The following is a 6642-nucleotide window of genomic DNA, read 5'->3' on the forward strand; positions in this document are numbered from 1 at the left end:
TATTAACCCTTCCTAGGACCATGACTGAACCCTAGACAAGCTACTAGATCGGACCTAATGACCCACGCAGGCCCAGTCTCACTCGTGCGTAAGAAGCCATGTGCGACTCCCAGGCCCTAGCCTTCGAACCAGCCCTCATGTGATCAGCCTAGGACCTTGAATAACCTCTCTTAGGACCCTTGAACATGCCCCTAACAGCAGCTAAGAGCCGTGTTGTAACGTACCGTACTTTTACTACTTAAAATTTGCGGAAAAAATTTACAATTTTCTTAAATAAAAAGTGAACATTAAAAATTCGATAAAAGAAGTAAAATTGTACGTCTCTCAAGTTGTTGCAACAAAAGATTTGAAATTTAAAGTTTGACATAAGAAATAAATGTTTTCATAAAACTTAAAACATGGCGGTCCTCGGGTTTAGCCTCCCGCTCAGTCCACGCCTGCTCTGTGGTCCCCACCTCCAGCCTCCTCATAAACATCCTCGCCTGCATCGATCAAGTCTAGTGAGTCTAAAGACTCAACAAGCATAAACTGGTAGTAACAAATAATACGTAATAAAACCACATGCAACTTCAAAATAGGACATACATACTTGAACTTGAAATGAACTGGAACATGCTTACACAACATAGACGTGCCATAACGTGAAAACTTTTCTTAAACATGCTGCATACTAGAACGTACTTGAACATACATAATTTCATCATTTTGCGTAGAGGCATGATTCAAAGCAAGTGACCCATAACATAATCGCCTGATCAGACTAACCACAGTACAGGGATGACAGGGACGTATCCACTGCCACATACATGAGATCCCCGTTCATAATTTAACGGGCTGATTGGTCCACGTTCATAATTTAACGATTTACAATCTCGATCTTAACCCGTTCATAATTTAACGGGCGGATTGGTCCCCGTTCATAGTTTAACGCTTTGCAATCCTAAACATAATTTGGTCACAATACATTCAGCATACCTCAAAAACTTAAAATATTTTCTTGCACGTCAAACATACTTACTTGGCGTTGTGGGATTCGTTGGACTTCGATTGGGGCCACTGCTGCATACTAACATGAGTTCAAACACTTATCTTTCATAGCTTAGACGTAGGTACTTGTGCTCACCACCGAAGTAAATAAATAGCTTATGACATTCTAAATCACTCGGGACTTGACCTCGTTTAATCATCATACTAAACCATGAAATAGAACCCCAAAACAAATCCTATATTTTATATTCATAACCACAAAACACTTCATATACTTTATATTCATATTTTAAAAATTTAAATTTTTTTTTTATAAAGAGAGGTACACGGACCCCGTGTAGGGGTCCGGGTAGGCTCTGGAAATTCGTATTTTTGAAGGAAAAAGGACACGGACTCCGTGTCGGGGTCCGGGTAGCCTCTGGACTTGGACATTCACGAAAATTCGCTATCTTATTCATTCATTCTCTCAATCCAAGCCTAAGGACCATGAACCAACACCTCGAGACTCATCCTATGATGATATTACATTGATTCAAACCCGTAAAAACACCCCAAACATCTCCAATCATTGACAAGCAAATTCAATACAACAATAACCCGTAATCCGACATCGTTTCGCTTCCTACGACTTCTATTATATCCCAAGTCAATCCCGACCCAAACGAACCACCAAATAACATCTAAACTCATCCCATAACATATCTCAATGCAGTAGCACAAGCTCGGCGGTGCCCAACAAAGCCTGCAACTCAAAAACTTCAAAACATGATGAACATCATTTTCATAATATCGCAGGTTTGAGCAGTCACACGAAAACAATCATAACTAACTCGTTTCTCTTCCAAAAATTACAAATTTTATATCAAATCGAAGGTATCAAAGAGTACTACGTTTTATATGTTTGAAAGTTTTTCCAGAAACTCGACTGAAAAATCACATTTTTAAAATGACAGCAAAAACGTGATTTGTGATCCAAAAACCCTTTCAAACTTGATCCAAACATCATTGCTCAAACTTCCACACATCACACATGTATTTTTACGCATAAATAACAACACAACGCATAATATGACAAGATCGATGCATAAACAAAAGAATATACGTGCCTTTTGATATTTAAAAATACCGAAACGACGATACCGACGCGGAGACGGAGCGAAGGTTGATCCGGGACGATGGTGACTCGATTTTCTTTGAAGAAAATCAACGAAATTTGCTGGAAAATATAGGGGAGAGGGGCGGCTGCACTTGGTGCTCTAGGAACCCTAGTATTTTGCTCTCAAGGAATTCAAAGAAGATAAAATGACATGTGTGTGTTGATGGTGTGTGTAAAAATGTGTAAGTGTGTGTGAGTGTGTGTAACGTGTGTGTGTGTGTGATTAATTATGTGTAATTAGGGGCTAATTAGCTTAATTAAATAAATAATAAGCAATTTTCATGATAATTAAAATACTCATTCTCCACTAAATTACTAGCATTCCTACATTTGAAATAAAATACACATGCTTCAAACTTTAAAAATTTTAAACCCTTCAATCACTAAATAAATAAATTAGACTTTAAAATACTAAAACTTATAAGTCATTTAAAATGCCAATCCTAATTTAAAATAAAATACCACGTAAAAATATTTGCCAACATCGTTACCGATCTCTGTTCCTCGATCCCGCATCGAATAATCGACTGAAACATGAAACTCGAAAAATACATTTTAACGGCATCACATAAACGTAAATAATTTAGAATAATGCATTTAAATAAATCATGCACCACTAAGACTCATTTTAAAAAATTAAATAAATGCTTTAATAATTAAATAAATGTTTTAATACGTGTACTGAATTTGGGCACTACAGTTCCTCCCCCACTTATATAAATTTCGTCCTCGAAATTAAATCTTACCAAACAGTTTTGGATAGCGACTCCTCATATCTGCCTCAGTCTCCCAAGTGGCCTCTTCCACTAATTGGTTCAGCCACCGGACTTTGACTAGTTTCGTCACCTTGTTCCAAAGTCTACGCTCCTGTCTGTCTAGGATTTGGATAAGTCTCTCCTCTTAAGACAGGTCTGGAGCCAACTGCAACGGCTCATAACTCAGAACATGCGAAGTATTCGCTAGGTACTTCCTCAGCATTGAGACGTGGAACACATTGTGTACCCCGGCCAGATTCGGCGGAAGGGCAACACGATACACTAGTGTCCCAACTCTGTCAAGAATTTCGAAAGGTCCAATAAATCTCGGACTCAGCTTGCCTATTTTCTCAAATCTCATAACACCTTTCATGGGTGCTATCTTTATAAAAACGTGGTCACCTACGGCAAACTCGAGATCTCTCCTCCTTTTATCAGCATAACTCTTCTGACGACTCTGGGCGGTCTTCATTCTGTCTCGAATCTTGACCACCACATCTGCAGTCTGCTGAACTATCTCTGGCCCAAGCTCTGCTCTCTCCCCGACTTTATCCCAATGAATCGGCGATCTGCAGTTCCTTCCATACAATGCCTCATAGGGAGCCATACCTATAGATGCTTGGTAACTGTTGTTGCATGTAAACTCCACTAGAGGTAGCTTCGATTCCCAAGTCCTTTGGAAATCGATCATACATGCTCGCAATAGATCCTCCAAAATCTGAATCACTCGCTCCGACTGGCCATCTGTCTGCGGGTGGAAAGCTGTACTGAATTGTAGCTTCGTCCCCATGGCTGCATGTAGGCTCTTCCAGAATGAAGATGTGAACCTCGGATCTCTGTCAGACACTATGGTAACTGGGATTCCGTGCAACCGAAAGATCTCCCTGATATAAAGCTCCGCGTACTTCATCATGGAGAAAGTCGTCTTCACTGGCAAGAAGTGCGCTGATCTAGTGAATCGGTCCACGATAACCCAAATGGCATTGGATCCTCTGACTGACCTTGGCAACCCAATAACAAAATCCATAGTAATATTCTCCCATTTCCATTCTGGGATTGGGAGTGGCTTAAGCATCCCTACTGGCCTCTGGTGTTCCGCCTTCACATGTTGACAAGTTAGGCATTCAGACACAAATCTGCGGATGTCTCTCTTCATCCCTGGCCACCAATACAAGATCTGCAGGTCCTTGTACATCTTCGTACCTCCTGGGTGGATTGAATACGGAGATGCATGTGCCTCTGTCAGAATATCCTGTCTGATCGAATTAACACTAAGCACCCACATTCTACCTATGTATTTAACAATGCCATCTGAAACTGTGTAAAGTACACTGCCCTTAGCTTCATCCTTCAGCCTCCACTTCTGTAATTGCTCATCTGAAGACTGACCTACTCGGATACGGTCTAGCAAAGAAGATTGGACTATCATATTAGACAGCCTCGGAGCTTTGCTCTTGCGATAAATCTCTAGACCAAATTTCTGAATCTCAGACTGAAGAAGTCTCTACACTGACAACTGTGCTATGGCTGCGACTTTTCTGCTCAGGGCGTCACGACATTAGCCTTTCCCGGATGGTAGCTAATTTCACAGTCGTAGTCTTTTACCAATTCCAACCATCTCCTCTGTCTCATATTCAGCTCCTTCTGTGTGAAGAAATACTTGAGACTCTTGTGATCACTGAATATCTGGCATTTCTCGCCATACAAGTAGTGTCTCCAAATCTTCAACTCAAAGACTACTGCGGCTAATTCAAGATCGTGAGTCGGGTAGTTCTTCTCGTGCACTTTCAACTGCCTGGAAGCATAAGCTATAACCCGACCATGCTGCATCAATACTGCGCCTAAACCGAGCTTAGATGCATCGGTGTACAACACAAAGTCCCCTTGTCCTGCTGGCATGGCTAATACCGGCACTGAAATAAGAGCTTGTTTCAATGTATCAACGCTCTTCTGACATTCATCACTCCACACGAATTTTGCATTCTTCTTTGCCAGTGAAGTGAGTGGCACTGCTATCGAAGAGAATCCCTGAATATATTTCCTGTAGTAGCCTGCTAGGCCTAGGAAACTGCGGATCTCTGAATCATTCTTCGGCTAGACCCATTCCTTAACGGTTGTTACCTAAGCTGGATCTACCTCAATACCACTGCTAGACACTATATGTGCTACTACTTAAATTATAATTCACCCAAGTGTAGGTTGTCTGCAAGTAATATATTTCGTAAGTACGAGATCGATCCACAGAGAGGTTATTTTAAGTTTAAATTTATTAATTTATAGATTACCAAATGCAAGAACGAAGTTTACAAATTATAAATTTTGTCAAGGCTCGAGGATTTATTCTTGGTTTATGCAATATTGTTTAACTAAAAGTAAAACAAAGGAAACCACCATAAATAATGGTTCCAAGAAATTAAAATATTCAAACACACACCTAATATAATATAGTTCCCACTATAAAAAATAGCGAATTCAACGATATTTTATATATGGTACCTATGATTATATATATAACTATATAAATATATAATTGCATAAAATAAATGTTAAATTAAATCATTATATTTCATTTAGAACAACCGGCAGAGCCACGCTATCGTCTAAATGAAATATATGATATAATTATATATATAACATTAATAATTGATGAAATATTTATTGTATCAAAATTAAACAACAAATCAAGATAACCACTTCAATGGTATCAAGCATTTGATGTAAATTGATAACAACAAATAATTCATTTTTATACCTACAATAAAAAGAAATTAGCAAAATAAAAAGAAATAAAGAAAGAATATACAAACTATAAACAATCTTACTTCACCAAGAATTCATCCTCTTCACCTTGACATAATAGATTTAGCTTTCCATGAACTTACTTTTGATCAACACTGAAAACATCCCTCATAATTTGGAAAATGAAAAATTTATTGGAACTTAGAACTTTTATACTCACTCATACTATATTTTACAATGAGATAGAATGATTCTCAAACTAGCACAAGGCCTCTATTTATAGGCTAAATGAGAGAAATGGTCAAAAATTCTATTAATGCAATGTAGTTGTAATAGTAGTCTTTGTCTCCTCCAACTTCAATTCCATGCCCCTTCTTTCAATGCTTTGTTCCACGACTTTAATCCCCGAATTTGACTCAGCTCAAAACATCAAACATGTGGGAAATTGTCTGTAGATGAATTTTGCCACTTGGTTCACCTCATTTGGTTAAATATTGAAATAGTTATGATTTTTTTACTATATGCTGGTCATGGTGAAAGTAAATTTGTCCTCCTTTTGATATTTTCACAACTTGATCATCTTAACCAACTTTTTAGGCAATCATGTCTTCTGTAAAGTTGTAGATAATTTCTCAAGGATTCCAAAAATATTTGAATCACCTCCATTTGAATTTTCTAGCTTGAGTTATCATTATTTTACCAACACGTAGAAAACCTGAAAATAAAACATATTTAGTAAGACATTTAAATATAAACACACAATACTAAAATAACATAATTTTATAATATTAATGAAACTTAAATTTTAAAATATAGGTTTTAACATATAATAAATTATTAATTTTAAGTTTCATCACACCCCCACACTATCTTATTACTAGTCCCTTAGTAATAAAATTTATCGGAAAATCACAACCTAGATTCTTTATTCCTTTTATATATTCAAATATACAAACATATTCATTTTAAAAACAAACTCATATACCGATTTATATATATATATAT

This window comes from Primulina huaijiensis, chromosome 11 (assembly GCF_012295235.1).
Source record: "Primulina huaijiensis isolate GDHJ02 chromosome 11, ASM1229523v2, whole genome shotgun sequence".
NCBI classification, from domain to species: Eukaryota; Viridiplantae; Streptophyta; class Magnoliopsida; order Lamiales; family Gesneriaceae; genus Primulina; species Primulina huaijiensis.